The sequence below is a fragment of the Aquarana catesbeiana genome, linkage group LG03, assembly GCF_042186555.1.
Source record: "Aquarana catesbeiana isolate 2022-GZ linkage group LG03, ASM4218655v1, whole genome shotgun sequence".
Lineage (NCBI taxonomy): Eukaryota > Metazoa > Chordata > Amphibia > Anura > Ranidae > Aquarana > Aquarana catesbeiana.
This window is the reverse complement of record NC_133326.1, coordinates 604,753,261-604,769,277: the sequence shown is the minus strand read 5'-3', so window position 1 is coordinate 604,769,277 and position 16,017 is coordinate 604,753,261. Positions and strand designations below refer to the sequence as shown.

Genomic DNA, 16,017 nt, shown 5'->3' with positions numbered 1-16,017 from the left:
TAATGCGCCCCCAGTGTGAAAGGGATCTAATACTGGAAGTGGTTGGAACACCAGCTGAAATAAAGAAAAAGGGCCTAAAAAAGAAAACACATGCAGCCACCACATGCATTACCAAGTGAGTGAGGAACTGCACTTCTGCCTCCATGTTGTATTGGGGCAGTGTCTATGAGTCGCAGTGTCTATTCTGATGTTGTGCCTCTACCCCTCTGCTTTGCCCTTCACAAAGAACAGTGATGATGTTTGTGATGTGCTTAGTAAATGGCCAAACAGGGTGAAGGGACAGAGGAACAAAACAGGGACCGGTGTTGAACATAGCTGTCGTTCCACTGCAATGGAGCTTACAGAGCTCCCAAAGTAGTGGAAAAAACCGAAGGATTCAAGTGTTGTCCTGTTTATGCTGAGCTCACATGTATATGCAATGTCACGGAAGTGGGCCTTCTTGTGAGGTGCTACATATATGTGTTCAGTGTTTGTTCTGGAAGCCTGCTCTATAGCATGCTCCGAGCATGGAGACTGAGGTGTCATCAACTCCACCAATTTTCCTACTAATGATTATGAGTCAGATGGAACGACTCTCAATCACATGACCACTGTGATAGCCTGAGATTTCAACCTGTCCTAAACAGGCTCTATTATTGAAATTTCGTTGGTTTTTTTTTTGGGTGGTATGCAGCCCAGCTGATTTATAGTCTATTTGTTCACTTGGTTTTCCCCTAAATTCAGTAGCACTATGTTTTTTCTCTACTGCCAGTAGGTGTCACTAATACCTCTAGCAAAAGCATGAGAAGCTGAGTTATGAAAATTTATGTTTCCCCTAGCCAACCAGTAGGAGGTGTTTGGCACTGGTGCATGTTGGGGGAGAGTATAAATATTTGGAGAAGGCCATGTGATCTCTCTCTTCTTCCCCCAGCTGCAGTCTGGGGAGGATGTGTGAGGAGCAGCTGAGCTGGGGCCTATACGTGTGGTTGGAGCAGGAGCCTGGGAGCAGAAGTCCAGAGCGAGGGTCTTCAAACTATGGCCCTCCAGTTGTTCAAGAACTACAATTCCCATCATGCCTACCCATGTCTGTGAATGTCAGAGTTTTACAATGCCTCATGGGATATGTAGTTTCGCAACAGCTGGAGGGCTGTAGTTTGAGGATCCCTGGTCCAGAGTGTCCTGTTTCTTGAGGCCCTGAGCTTTAGGAGACGCGGTGCAGAGGGCAGTTGAGGAAGAAAGAATGTCTGACATGACGTACCAGTGGTAACTCTGCCACTTGAGGTCCTATGGAGGAGGAGCTCAAGGAAAGGCTGGAAAAGCATCAAGATGGGATCATCTCGGTTGCTGCTACTAATGAAGATCTGGTTGCTACTGGGAACGGCTTGTACATCTAAGAAAGTACAGGTTGCTGGATTCAGCTTAAACACCCTTTCCTGTACTGGTGTCTATTGTTATTTTATTTAGTCTACAGGTCGGTAATGGGTATTCTGAATTCCCTAACCCTCTCTCCTTGGAATTTGCATGTAGGCTAATAAACTCCTTTATCTCTGCATCTAAATGAGACTGGTGCCCATTTGTTCACCTTTTCCACTTCTGCCTGAGAGCTAAACCCTATGGGTGAAGTGTCATCCCACCCTGTCTCTGGGTGGGATGCCTTTAAAGTACAAGTAAAGAACAATCAATTCAGTTTAAAATAGAAATGAAGGCAAAATGTTTGTGTATATGTAAAAAAGAAATCTAAATACTTTTTTTTTTCTTAAGAAGTGATCACATGATTTCTGTTCTCACCTTCATATGGAGCTTAGAGAATAGGGGTGGAGACTGCAGGGGGTGTTTCAGCATGTGGACGTGGCTTACTGAGTCGGTGGGTAGGAGCGGGACCGGCGTGAGCTCTCGCTACTGACCCCTGAGGCGGGCTGAGGCGGACTTTCACACTGATACAGAAATTAAAAGCAAGGCTTCCCTGTGAGAACACAGTTGACTCTTTATAATCCGTGGCTAACTTTAGTAACACGACACAGTGGCGGCAGGAAGGGGTTAAATATAGTAGGTGAGAAAGCCTTTTAAGCCTCGTACAGATTGTTGGCTAACAGAGCGTCAGACTTTTGTCAAAAGGGCGTGTGCCAGGATCTTGTCTTGCATACCATACCATAACAGCACACAATTGTCGGCCAACAAACATGAACGTAGTGACGTACTACGTGAAATTTCAGCTCTTGAGCACCACCCTTTGGGCACCTTCTGCTAATGTCGTGTTTGGTAAGCATTGATTCCAAGCATGCGTGTTTGTACTTTGGACTTTTGTGTGATGGACTTGTGTACAGGTGATACGAAAATCTGACAACAGACCGTCGTCCGCCGAAAATGTACTAGCCTGCCATCCAACATTTGTTGGCCGAAAGTTGGACAATAATTGTCTGAAGGAGCGTACTAACGGTCAGATTTTAGGTCTGTCTGTCATCACACAATTCCCTGCCAACAATCGGATCGTGTGTATGAGGCTTTAGTCCATTAGTCCATTTTCAGAAGCATAAGTCCATACCCTTGGAACCCCGACTTGGCTCCTACAAGGAGTGACTAAGCAGAAAAATGGCAATTACCTAGCTCAGCTTCAGTTTCCATCCAATCCAGAGAGCAACCAACGAAAACAAACAATGAACACTGGTTTTGTCCAGCAAAGGGGAGTACCTTCCAAAAACCCTGGAAAAAGCTGGCCAGGAGAGTTAGCCCGGGTTCACACTTGTGCGAACACAGATATTGCATGTGATCCGCACCCGCACTGCGGTGCTGATCCCATGCAATGTCTGTGCAATGTGAGTTCAGCCATACAGTTGTATGGCTGAACTCACATTGGATTCGCAGGAAAATAGTGCAGGGACTGCACTGCAATCTGTGAACTGATCTGGGGGTGTCATTAACATTAACATTGTATTGGCTCCCGCAGTGGTTTGCAGAGGGCAGTGTGAACTGCCTGTGGGAGAGATGCGATGCGGGAACTGGTGATGGAATCATGCTGGTTCCCGCATCGCTACAGTGTGAACCTAGGCTTAAAGCGGATGTAAACGCTCACATATACCCAGTGAAGTGAACAGCCTCAGATGATACACAGATATGAAACAAATCTCCCTACATAAGTTTTACATGTATATCTTCTGTCTTGTAGTGTTGGATTACACTGGCAGACAGCTGATTGGAGAAAAGGCACCCCCCCCCCCCCCCATTCCACATAGGCAGAGACTTTTAGAGCTGTCCTGTGAGTAGAGCAGCTTTCTGCTAATCACCCACCCTGACACAAAATTCAAGCTGGTTTTATCATATGTGTCGGAGAACTTGTCAGAAGTTACCATGCTGATAACAGAAGAACAAGCAGGAGAAAGCCATGGGAGTGATTTGAAGAGAGATAAGAGAACACTACAGATATATGTGCCCAGCTCAAATTTCATGAATCGGGTTTACGTTCACTTTAACCTTTACCTCTCAGGCAGCACCACTTCTGCTGAGCAACATTAATGAACCCCTTAGCGACCGCGCAATAGCCGAATGACGGCTACATCGCTGCTGCACTTTGCCAAGAGGCCGTCATATTACGACCTTCCATGCTCGTGACATGTATCGGCAGTGATCTGTGATCGATGCATCCTTCGGATCGCCTGTGTCCAATGACAGCTGATCACAGATATAAACAGGATTTGCCGGTTATCGGCAATGCTCCCCCCCACTCTGACAGCACGTGAGGAGAGGCGAGCCGAAAACCAGCAAATCCACACAGGGGATATCTACACTGACAATCAAGGCACTGATCATCAGTGTCCTGATGATCAGTGCAGCCCCAACAGTGCCCACCAGTGCTGCCAATCTGTGCCCACCAGTGCTGCCAATCAGTGCCACCTATCATTGCCACCTATCAGTGACGCCCATCAGTGCCGCCTCATCAGTGGCCATCAGTTCAGCCTATCAGTGTAGCATATCAGTGCAGCCTCATCCACATCTAGTGTGGTCAGTTTGAAATAGGAAAGTGGAAGGACTGGCAGGCTCACCGAGTATTTCACTCAACGGAAGCAATACAAAGAGAACAAGATATTTTTTGTACAAGTACATGGCAAGATGAACAAATATCAGGAATATGAAATTGTGGGGTAACATACACTTTGAGGTAGAGCTAAACCCAAACTTGTTTTGTTTTCATAAAAGGCTGTTTCACTTTTTTCATCCTGTTTTGAATCCCAGTGCTGCCAATATCCTGTAGCCACTTCCTGTCTAGATGCACTCGCTCATATTGTTGCTCACAGGGTGACTTCCTATAGTAACAACAGTGTTATCACTGCACAATGTGTGTTGGCATTAGGCAGGAGCTCAGAGGTGTTCACAACCTAGTCTGAACTCACCTGAACTGCCACGGTCGTATACGCACCTCTTGTATACATGTGGCTGTGGAACGGGGAATGTCGGAGGCCAATCATAATTGGCAGTCTGCAGTGACAGCTTCCTGGCCTGATAGCACTGGTGGGCACAATAGTCACAGTTGATCATCCCTAGTTGGCATGGCAATATATAGTCTCAACCAGGGGCATGTGTGACAAAGTAACAGTGCAGAAGGACAAGTGATAGACAGTTATACCCATATACAGTGCCTTGAAAAAGTATTCATACCCCTTGAAATTTTCCACCTTTTGTCATGTTACAACCAAAATGTAAATGTATTTTATTGGGATTTTGTGTGATAGACCAACACAAAGTGGCACATAATTGTGAAGTGGAAGGAAAATGATAAAGGGTTTTCAATTTTTTTTTTACAGATAAATATGTGAAAAGTGTGGCGTACATTTGTATTCAGCCCCCCTGAGTCAATACTTTATAGAACCACCTTTCACTGCAATTACAGGTGTAAGTCTTTTTGCTGATGTCTCTACCAGCTTTGCACATCTAGAGAGTGACATTTTTGCCTATTCAAAATAGCTCAAGCTCTGTCAGATTGGATGGAGAGCGTCTGGGAACAGCAATTTTCAAGTCTTGCCACAGATTCTCAGTTGGATTTAGGTCTGGACTTTGACTGGGGCCATTCTAACACATGAATATGCTTTGATCTAAACCATTTCATTGTAGTTCTGGCTGTATGTTTAGGGTCTTTGTCCTGCTGGAAGGTGAACCTCCGCCCCATTCTCAAGTCTTTTGCAGGCTCTAACAGGTTTTCTTCTTAGGCCGTGTACATACGAGCGGACTTTTCGGCAACAAAAGTCTGACGGCCATTAAGGAGAACTTTCGTCTGACTTTTGACGGACTTCCGACAGACTTTTGAATGAACGGACTTGCCTACATACGATCACACCAAAGTCCAACGGATTCGTAGGTGATGATGTACGACCGGACTAAAGGAAGTTGATAGCCAGTAGCCAATAGCTGCCCTAGCGTTGGTTTTCATCCGCTGGACTAGCATACAGATAAGCGGATTTTTTTCGACCGGACTCGAGTCCATCGAAAAGATTTGAAGCATGTTTCAAATCTAAAGTTCGTCAGATTTTCGACTGGAAAAGTCTGCTGAAGGTCCCATGAAGCCCACACACGATCGAATTGTCCGGTCCGTCGGACCAGTACGGTTGAAAAGTCCGCTCGTGTGTACGCTGCATAAGATTGCCCTGTATTTGATTCTTCCCATCAACTATGACCAACTTCCCTGTGCCTGCTGAAGAAAAGCATCCCCACAACATGATGTTTCCACCACCATGTTTCACGATGGGGATGGTGTGTCAGGATGATTTGCAGTGTTTGTTTTCCACCACACATAGTGTTTTTTTCTTTTAGGCCAAAAAGTTCAATGAAAAACACTAAGGGGGTTATTGACTAAAGGAAAATCCACTTTGCACTGCAAGTGCACTTGGAATTAAAGTCGCTGTAGATCCGAGGGGGGCATGCGAGGAAAATAAAAAACAGCATTTTAGCTTGCATGTGATTGGATGATAAAATCAGCAGAGCTTTCACTCCTTTCAGATCTACCCCAAATGCTGCGTACACACGACCGTTTTTTCCGTCAGAATAAACTCTGACGGTTTTTCCGACGGAGTTCGGCTGAAAACGACTTGCCTACACACGATCACACCAAAGTCCGATCATTTAGAACGCGATGATGTATGATGGGACTAGAAAAGGGAAGTTCAATAGCCAGTAGCCAATAGCTGCCCTTGCGTCATTTTTGGTCCGTCGGAATAGCATACAGACGAACGGTTTTCCCGATAGGAATTGATTTCGTTTGAAAGATTTAAAACATGTTCTATTTCTAGGTCCATCAGAATTTTCGAAAGAAAAAGTCAGATGAAGCCCAAACAGGATCGGAATATCCGATGGAATGATTCCGTCGGACCAATTCTGCCGGAAAGTCCGGTCGTGTGTATGCGGCATTAGATTTAGAGCAACTGTACTTTCAAGTGCACTTGCAGTGCAAAGTGGATTTGCCTTTCGTAAATAACCCCCTAAGTGTCATTGTTGTCTGCTGCTTCATTCCTCTGCTATCAGCTTGAATCACTTCTGACAAGTTTTCCTGACACCAAGAGAAAAAGGGTGACAGGGGAGGGATCTCCAGCTGATTGACAGCCTCAGCTCTATTTATGTGTGCTGTGTGAATGGGGATGTGTGCCTTCCCTCCAATCAACTCTCAGGGCTCTCCTCACTGAACTCTGCCGAGTGTAACTTCAGCTCTCCACCCCCTTTTTCTGAACTTCCAGACAAGCTTTGAACGGATGTAGAGATGAGAAGACTGCAGAAAAACAGGTTTACCAATTATACCCCTCCCTTTATAGTAGGTCACGTGAATATGACGCAATTCTTGAGCCTTTGACGGCTGCCGTGCTAAGCTAGCTGCTATTTTGAGAGTTTTCAAATTTATGGTGTGTGACGGATTTTAAACTGCAGTGTTGCCCCCTGGAGGATCTTAGAAGGACATTATTGATACCTGCATCTTCATCCACACAAGCTCTGTTGCTGCACAATCAACTGGCAACGTATATGGCAGTGAGAGCGCATTACGTGGGTGACACAGTGGTGTAGAGGGTAGCACTCTCGCCTAGCAGTAAAAAAAAGGGTCGCTGGTTCAAATCTCAACCACGGTACTACCTGCCTGAAGTTTGCATGTTCTCCCTGTAGCTGTGTGGGTTTCCTCCAGGTACTCCGGTTTCCTCCCACACGCCAAAGACATGCTGGTAGGTTAATTGGCTTCTGTCTAAATCGGCCCTAGTATATGAATGTGAGTTAGGGACCTTAGATTGTAAGCTCCTTGAGCGTAGGGACTGATGTGAATGTACAATGTATATGTAAAGCGCTGTGTAAATTGATGGCGCTATATAAGTACCTCAAATAATAATAATTACATGTGGGTGGAGGCTGGTGGTCACGTTTTTTTTAAGCTTTTCACTTAGGAGTGGCATTGTACACACCAGTGTGGTATTCATTGCAGATTTGTAGCAAAAACACACTATATGGTCTTCCTTCTTTCCTGCTACATCTGGAGTTCCAGTTATCCAGAGAAGATCTGAATCAATTAAAGGAGTTGCGTTTTACATGCGTTGTTGCTGCACTTAATTGAGCAGCCCAGACTTCCGGTGAGTGGGTCATCCAGCTATTGGAAAAGGTTGAAGATTTGGCACAGTTTATGAATTATGAACTCTAATTTGTGAACTTTACACATTGATATCTTATATACTTTTTATAGTGCTGCAATTTTAAATTTATTTTGTTCACAAAAGTTTTCAGTATATTACCTTTATTGCCAGCAGCTATTGCATGGGTGCATAGCGCTGACTTTTTCTGTTTTTTTCACAGAAAAACAGGTACAACTTATGTAGATAGTCCCTTCAATAGGTATATGTAATGCCCTGTACACACGACCGGTTTTCCCGTCTGAATAAACTCTGAAGGTTTTTCTGACGGAGTTCCGACGGAATTCCGCTCAAGCTGTCTTGCCTACACACGGTCACACCAAATTCTGATCGTCCAGAACGCGGTGACGTACAACACGTACGACGGGACTAGAAAACGGAAGTTCAATAGCCAGTAGCCAATAGCTTCCGTCTCGTACTTGCTTCAGAGCATGCGTCATTTTTGGTACGTCAGAACAGCATACAGACGAGCGGTTTTCCCAATAGGAATTGGTTCGGCTGGAAAAATTTAGAACATGTTCTCTTTCTAGGTCTGTCAGAATTTTCGACATAAAAAGTCCGATGGGGCATACACAGGATCGGAATATACGATGAAAAGCTCCCGTCTGAGTTTTTCTGTCAGACATTCCGCTCGTGTGTACGCGGCATAAGGGTTTACAACCACTTTGTCCACACAAGGATACACAGGTGCTCTGTATGTAGCCCCATTGTTCTAGACAGAGGCTACTATGTCAATTTAGTTTTTGGCTGGCCTGTAGTCAGTTTAGAAATTGAATAGTTTTTCACCTGGTTTTTCCCTAAACTTAATGTGGAGCAGGGGCGGACTGACCATTGAGCCACTCGGGCACTGCCCGAGGGCCCTGGGCCTCTAGGGGGCCCCATCAGGGTTGCCAGCCTCAGTAAAACCAGGGACAGTATGTATAAATCTGTGTTTTTTTTACATCTGTCTGTGTATACTGTGTGTACATGTATGTGTATACTGTGTGATTGTATACTGTGTGTGTGTATACTGTGTGATTGTATACTGTGTGTGTGTATACTGTGTGGCCCCATAATCTCTGATTGCCTGGGGGCCCCATAATCTCCTATTGCCCGGGGGCCCCATGAGTTATCAGTCCGCCCCTGATGTGGAGTTCCACTTGTTTTTCAGTTTATTAAAAGTCAACAGCTACAAAAAGTGTAGCTGCTGACTTTTAATAAACACACACTCACCTGTCCCATGGTCCAGCGATGCAGCCGCCTGAAGCCCCGGATCTCTCCCTCTCCTCTCTTCTGTGCAGGCATCACTATTGTGGGCACCCAGCTGTGACAGCTTGCAGCTTCACAGCTGGGTACGCACTGCGCATGCGCTGTCCTGAATGGCCGAGCAATCTTCTTGGGCCTGTGACGTGCAACCAGAAGATTGCAGGGAGAAGAGGTGTCCCCTAGCGGTGTGGGCGGAAGTGGTAGCTGTCAAAACTAGGTACCCACTCTCCCCCCAAAAAATGGCATCCCAAATGTGGCATGTCAGGGGATTAAGACTCCTTAAAGCGGAAGTTCCACTTTTGGGTGGAACTCCGCTTTAAGTTGGCTTGTGATTTCTCACTATCAACAGTAGATGTCACTTGTATGAGATTTCACAGATTTCTTCAGCCAATCCAATAGGAGGTCTAGACCCCTTTGCTTTTGCTTTGAGGTCACTTCCTTCTTCTTTGTGCTTTTATGTTCTGTGCAATGTGTCACAATCATAAGTGTACACCCAAAAGCTCAAACACACATGCGTTTCTATGCAGTCTGAGCTGCATGGTACAGTGAATGAATGGGAAGTGATCTGTACTGAGCGGCTTTCTGTTCATTCACAAACTGAAGTATTTTGTTATTATACAGGATTTATATAGCGCCGACAGTTTACGCAGCTTTACAACTTGAGGGTAGACAGTACAAATACAATACACTTTAATACAGTAGGAATCAAAGGGCCCTGCTCATTAGAGCATACAATCTAAGAGGAAGGGTCAAGAGATACAAGAGGTTATAACTATGGAGGATGTGCTGATAGAGAAGATAAATGTACAGTTGTTAGGTGGGGGGCCAGATAGGCTTCTCTGAAGAGATAAGTTTTCAGGGATCGTCTGAAAGTGGACAAAGTATAGGAGAAAGTCGGACAGATTGGGGTAGAGCATTCCATAGGATGGGAAAAGCTCGAAAGAAGTCCTGGAGGCGAGCATGGGATGAGGTGACGAGGGAGTTGGAGAGCAGGAGGTCTTGGGAGGAGCGAAGAGTACAATTTGATTGGTATTTTGGGACCAGGTTGTGGATGGCTTTGTAAGTTACTGTTAGTATCTTAAATTTGTTTCGTTGGGCGAGTGGCAGCCAATGGAGGGATTGGCAGAGAGGGGTAGCAGACGCTGAGCGGTTTGTGTGGTGGATGAGTCTGGCAGCAACATTCATGATGGACTGAAGGGGGGATAGTCTATTTAGAGGTAAGCCAATGAGGAGGGAGTTGCAGTAGTCGAGGCGGGAGATGACCAGGGAGTGGATTAGAAGCTTTGTGGTGACATTGGTTAGGAAGGGGCATATCTTGGAGATGTTGCGAAGGTTGAGGCGGCAAGCTTTGGACAGCAATTGGATGTGGGGCCGAAAGGAGAGTTCAGGGTGCAGGATTACACCTAGGACCTTGGCATGGGGGGACGGATTGATAGTTGAGCTGTTGATTTTGACAGAGAAATCAGTGGAAGTGGTACGTGGGGGAGAAAATATCAGGAGCTCAGTTTTGGATAGGTTGAGTTTGTGGAAGTCATATGACATCCACACACCTCCTAACTTTCTGAAATGGGAATGAGGGACACCTATTACCAAAAGTATGTAGGCATAGGACACATCCCCTTCCACGCGCTCTTAAAGGAGAATTATACAAAAAAAATGATTGGTTAAACGCACAAGTGCTTTTTTTACCACTAGTATTCCTTTATATTGGCTTTTGGCATTTGCACATGCAGCAATTTAGAAATTGGATGAAAGGTTTAGCACTGGGAAACACTTTTTGAAAGATAAAAAGTGCATTTTATATAGAACTATATGGATAAGACCAAAATGAGGGACAAATGAGGGGAACAAGGGACAGAGGGACATTGCTCCAAATCAGGGACAGTCCCTCGAAATCAGGGACAGTTGGGAAGTATGCATCCAAGCTGATATATCTGTTAGTAAGTTGGTGATGTGTGAGGAGACAGATGGGTTGAGTTGGGGGATAGTAAACAGTTTACTATGCTTCAGTTATGAATGAACACAATGAGTGAGTGTGTTCATTTAGAAAAAGAAGGGGCCGGTAAATGACATATTGACTAGCCCCTTCCTCCGCTCTCCATCCTGAAACATCCCTTGCAGCAGCTGGGAAGCCATCAGCACTGCGGGCCGGTGAGGGGGCAACACAGGGGGAAGCCTGGGCAGTAGGGGGAATCTGCCCTGCACATAGTTATTAGGGTGTGCCTAGGCACACCCCCTGCGCATGCCTGTGGTCATAATTATGTGTGTTTACTCACATTTCCACATGTTTTTGTTGCGAAAAAAACGCAGCTTACTTTTTTTTTTTACGCTGCACTGGTGTGAACTATGCCCATTAAATAACATGGATTTCTAAACTGTATATGCAGCGGGATTGTGTTCAAAAACACGTCCCACTACGCTTGGTGTGATAGGCTGACCTCCCCATTAGAAATGTGGGGAAAGAAGTCCTGCCTGGCCATTTGGCAAAATTGCGCCACACCCAAAACATGCTCGGTTTCTGATGTGTGTGGGGGGTTACCATTAAAAACCTGGGGGTGCACACGTCGTGGGGAGAGCTGCCCTATCTGTGTGAAACACGGAGAACAAATCCTCGACCCCTTTTTGTAAATTGCACCGCCTGGTGCTGCAGTATGATGCAGTTTTGCATGTGTGAAAACGCGGCACGGACGCCGTTTTGTGGGGGGAGGGGTGACATAAGAATTAAAGTGCAGCGCGTTTCTCTGCAGGCTGGGGACACATACTTTAAAATTTTGTGCGCATTTCCCAACCATGGCGATAGGAAGCGAGTCTAATGGCAGCCCGGTGCGTCTGCTGAAGTGCGGCGTGTTTCTCTGCGTGCGTGATTTTGCGTGCGTTTTTTGCGATGTGAACCTAGCCTACCTTGTATTCATGCTGCGTTTAGAGACGCATTTGTCCGCATCTAATGTAAACGAACCCTCAATGTCCTCGCCGACCACCAGAGAGCCTGCAAACAAGCAACTATTCTCCAGGGTTTCCTAAACAATAATATTTTCTATTAATAAGAATATTTCCTATATTAATAATGACAATAATATTTGACATATTTAACAGGAAACATGACAAGGTCAGCCCCTGGCTCCACTCCTGCAGCAGGCTGCTCTCCCTTTCTTCTGCTTATATAAATGTCTGGCAGTGAAGGGGTTAGCAGCCCTGCGTCTACTGATACATTGTCTTACCCATCCCCCCCTCCTCCTCACATTTCCAGCTCGGCGCTCCTCTGCTTCTGCCTAGCCATGTCTTGGGGCGGGGTCAGAAGGGAGGAGGCGTGGCCAGAAAGCCTAGGAGAAGAAGGAAGCTTCTGAATATTAATGAGCGGGCATTGTGCAATTGGCGATCAGGCTTCGGGTTCGGAGAGAGAAGATAGGAGGTGGACTCTGCGCCGCCGTGCCCCGGCCTGGATCTGACGGTGACTGGATTGCTGGATGTGTGTAGCCCCTCCCTCCGCCCCTCCCCCCGCCTCCTCTTCCCAGCGCTGCACCCTCTCACTGCATGCACTGCACCGTCCCCTGAGCCAGAGCCTGCGCTGTATGTCCGCCTTCCCTCTCCGGGCACCATGATCGGACAGCCATAGCCGAATCCCGCTTCCTGGGCCAGGTAAGAACGAGCAGCCCGTCCTCCATGGGGCGGCTACACGGCTCATTGTTATATATATAGATATATATATATATCTATATATAGAGGGCAGGTGGGCAGTGTGCTCGGCAGACACGGCTCTGTGTGTGATCGGAGGACCGGGGGGAGGATCGGGGGGGGGGGGGGTACATGTGTGCGGTGGGATCTGGTCGGATCCAGTCACTCCTTGGGTCTGTAGGGTAGAGTAGGACCCAGCTGTCCCTGAAGATTGGCATCATATCATCGGATCTGGGGTAGGAAGGTCTGGCAACCACATCCTAGGATCTGATCACCCCCCCCCCCCCCCCGGGGTCTGGTATTGTGGGATCTGATCACCAGCCCCCCCCCCCCCCCCCCCCCGGGTCTGGTATTGTGGGATCTGATCACCCCCCCCCCCCCCCCCGGGTCTGGTATTGTGGGATCTGATCACCCCCCCCCCCGGGTCTGTGATTCGGTTTGTTGGGATCTGATCACCCCCCCCCCCCCCCGGGGTCTGGTATTGTGGGATCTGATCACCCCCCCCCCCCCGGGGTCTGGTATTGTGGGATCTGATCACCCCCCCCCCCCGGGGTCTGGTATTGTGGGATCTGATCACCCCCCCCCCCCCCCCCGGGTCTGGTATTGTGGGATCTGATCACCCCCCCCCGGGTCTGGTATTGTGGGATCTGATCACCCCCCCCCCGGGGTCTGGTATTGTGGGATCTGATCACCCCCCCCCCCCCCCGGGGTCTGGTATTGTGGGATCTGATCACCCCCCCCCGGGGTCTGGTATTGTGGGATCTGATCACCCCCCCCCCCCCCCCGGGGTCTGGTATTGTGGGATCTGATCACCCCCCCCCCCCCGGGGTCTGGTATTGTGGATCTGATCACCCCCCCCCCCCCGGGGTCTGGTATTGTGGGATCTGATCACCCCCCCCCCCCCCCCGGGGTCTGGTATTGTGGGATCTGATCACCCCCCCCCCCCCCCCCCCGGGGTCTGGTATTGTGGGATCTGATCACCCCCCCCCCCCCCCGGGGTCTGGTATTGTGGGATCTGATCACCCCCCCCCCCCCGGGGTCTGGTATTGTGGGATCTGATCACCCCCCCCCCCCCCGGGGTCTGGTATTGTGGGATCTGATCACCCCCCCCCCCCCCCGGGGTCTGGTATTGTGGGATCTGATCACCCCCCCCCCCCCCCGGGGTCTGGTATTGTCGGGATCTGATCACCCCCCCCCCCCCCGGGGTCTGGTATTGTGGGATCTGATCACCCCCCCCCCCTCCGGGGTCTGGTATTGTGGGATCTGATCACCCCCCCCCCCCGGGGTCTGGTATTGTGGGATCTGATCACCCCCCCCCCCGGGTCTGGTATTGTGGGATCTGATCACCCCCCCCCCCCCGGGGGTCTGGTATTGTGGGATCTGATCACCCCCCCCCCCCGGGGTCTGGTATTGTGGGATCTGATCACCCCCCCCCCCCGGGGTCTGGTATTGTGGGATCTGATCACCCCCCCCCCCCCGGGGTCTGGTATTGTGATCTGATCACCCCCCCCCCCCCCCCCGGGGTCTGGTATTGTGGGATCTGATCACCCCCCCCCCCCGGGGTCTGGTATTGTGGGATCTGATCACCCCCAGCCCCCCCCGGGGTCTGGTATTGTGGGATCTGATCACCCCCCCCCCGGGGTCTGGTATTGTGGGATCTGATCACCCTCCGGGCTGGCAGGACATGGTGGGATTCGGGCTACTCCTGGGTTCTGGCAGTATGGGGATGTATCTGGTCCCCCCCCCCCCGGGGTTTTACCAGCGTTTTGGACAGAATAAGGCCAACCCTTAGATCTGTGGAGTAGGTTACTTTGGCCCCTGGGGTCTGGCAGTGTATGGTGGGGTTTGACTACTCCTGGGCTCTGGTAGCCGGGGGGGGGGGGTGGTTGTTAGGATCCGGTCCCTCCCCCTCGGGCTCTGGCAGCGGGGGGGGGGGGGGGTAGGATCCGGTCCCCTCCCCTCGGGCTCTGGCAGCGGGGGGGTAGGATCCGGTCCCCTCCCCCTCGGGCTCTGGCAGCGGGGGGGGGGGTAGGATCCGGTCCCCTCCCCCTCGGGCTCTGGCAGCGGGGGGGCGGGGGGGTAGGATCCGGTCCCCTCCCCCTCGGGCTCTGGCAGCGGGGGGTAGGATCCGGTCCCCTCCCCCTCGGGCTCTGGCAGCGGGGGGGTAGGATCCGGTCCCCTCCCCCTCGGGCTCTGGCAGCGGGGGGGTAGGATCCGGTCCCCTCCCCCTCGGGCTCTGGCAGCGGGGGGGTAGGATCCGGTCCCCTCCCCCTCGGGCTCTGCAGCGGGTGGGTGGGGGGGTGGTAGGATCCGGTCCCCTCCCCCTCGGGCTCTGGCAGGGTATGGTAGGATCTGGTTCTCCCTGGAACCATGTTGCATTGCTGCATTTTTTTTTATTCTATTTTTTTGGGGCCTGTTACCAGACTTTGACTATTGACCAGTAAATAAGTTTCCTGTACGATGAACTTGATTTGTAGAACACCTCAGTAGACCTGACAGCCCGTGGTGGGTGACATAGAAAGCTGTTTAGTTATAACTTGGACTTTTGCTTGGTGTCTGAAGCTGTAGTGAATGGAGAAGTGAGACAATGTGTCCTGGAGTTTCCAATCTTCTGTAGATGTTCCTGTATAGAATACCCAGAGTGACCAGTTAGTTTTGGTTGTGTTTTTGTCTCCAGTGTTCTGGAATTCAAACCATGGATCCCACTCACTCCACCTGCCATACGTTGAGATATACCGCTTTCCGTTTGATCAGGTGGGTTTAGCTGAACTTGTATCTTGTGTTTTCATCCCATGATCAGCTCAAGTCATCTCATTGTGTTTGGTGGATGGAAACGTCCTCAGTATACTTTGGTTACCTATGTGTGGTCAAATGGAATCTAGTTTTTTTTTTTTTTTTTTTTTTTTTCCCACTTCTGTATGTTGAGCTTAGTATTATATGGTTGGTGCCAAGGCCGATTTTATATCCCTTTTTTTAAAGTGTGTGTGTGTGTGGTTTTTTTTTTTTTTTTTTTTTTTGTAGTACATGAGGATTTTCTAAACGTGGTGTTTCGCTAATGTTTTATGATACTAGTTTGTTTTTTTTGAAGCTGTAGTATTTGTCTATTACATCTCTACAGAGGCAGGGCTGGCTTGTGTGGATAAGTGTATGCCAGGGCAAAATAACAATAAAAAAAAAAGAGCTATGTGTATTGTTCTGCCATAAATCCAGTGTGCTCCTAACGTCCTGTCTGGGCTGCTCTAATAACTGTTTTCTCCTCTCCAGCTGTCTTGACTTCCAAGATCCCGATCACACATTGTGTGCAGGAAAGGGCTCTTGGGAGATGCAGTTCTGGGGGCTTGCCTACATAAGTAGGATCTAAGCTTCCAGCTGAGGTCCCTGCCAGGTTTTTACAAACCTGGCGATTTTTATATCACAAGGAGCCATAAATGCTGTTGTTCATTTCAGGAACAAGGAAACAAAACCAATAATAGTT

At 48.8% G+C, this 16,017-nt stretch overlaps 1 protein-coding gene across 6 annotated transcripts in view; it reads left to right on the top strand.

Annotated features, from left to right (window-relative positions):
- The first annotated feature begins 12,301 nt into the window (after positions 1-12,301).
- The window catches only part of ZMIZ2 (zinc finger MIZ-type containing 2), a 72,710-nt gene continuing 68,994 nt past the window's right edge, over positions 12,302-16,017 (top strand). Inside the window, exons 1-2 of one of the 6 annotated variants that reach the window (XM_073622171.1) lie at positions 12,302-12,506; positions 15,220-15,296. The gene's annotated coding sequence lies outside the window, so the exon portion shown is untranslated. The remainder of the gene's footprint in view (positions 12,507-15,219; positions 15,297-16,017) is intronic. The other 5 variants (XM_073622172.1, XM_073622170.1, XM_073622173.1 and 2 more) reach the window with 5 other exon arrangements.